The sequence below is a fragment of the Vanessa cardui genome, chromosome 6, assembly GCF_905220365.1.
Source record: "Vanessa cardui chromosome 6, ilVanCard2.1, whole genome shotgun sequence".
In the NCBI taxonomy this organism is placed as follows: Eukaryota; Metazoa; Arthropoda; class Insecta; order Lepidoptera; family Nymphalidae; genus Vanessa; species Vanessa cardui.
In genome coordinates this window covers 9,100,619-9,101,282 of record NC_061128.1, presented here as the reverse complement: position 1 = coordinate 9,101,282, position 664 = coordinate 9,100,619, and the positions used below count along the sequence as shown (strand labels likewise).

Here is a 664-nt window from a genome sequence, read left to right as displayed (position 1 = left end):
TATATTTATTAAATTATTAATAATTTAAATATTTATATTTATTTATGAAATCATCTTGATGATCAACATGTGCGATGTCTCAAAAGAATCAAATGTCATTTAAAAAATTTAATAAAGAATTAATAAATCAACAATATAACTTTTGCATTGATACATCAATTGTATTTAATTATCACAAATATTGCGTTTCTTTGAAATTTACGATAGCGACACTAGCGACATCTACATCACCTATTAGACAATAAATTTTGTTATAAATTTTTAAATAGCGGAAAATAAATTGCAAAATGTCAAAATTGTATAAAAAAATTTAAATGTGACTATTTAAAGTGAAATAAAAAATGAAAAAAGTTTATAGCAGAGCGTGGTTTCGATCCACGGACCTCTGGGTTATGGGCCCAGCACGCTTCCACTGCGCCACTCTGCTCTTGCGGAGGTGCGTGAAATAGTTATACAATCTCTCCAGTTCAATCTTATATCATAACTTTTATAATTTATTTATTTTAAACAAAATCAATAAGAACATAAATTAAATATATCTAACTTTAAAGTAGAAAAACGATGAGATTTTGATAATTAATTGTAAATTATCTAACAAACAATACAGATAATTTTCGAAATTTTAACATAATTTCAAGATAATTTGTTACCAAAGATAAAAAAT

The 664-nt window shown here is 24.7% G+C and overlaps 1 non-coding gene across 1 annotated transcript; it reads right to left on the bottom strand.

Moving 5' to 3' along the window:
• Positions 1 to 355: 355 nt before the first annotated feature.
• Trnam-cau lies at positions 356 to 427 on the bottom strand. The gene has a single exon. It is a non-coding gene; the product is annotated as a tRNA-Met (tRNA).
• Positions 428 to 664: the final 237 nt, after the last annotated feature.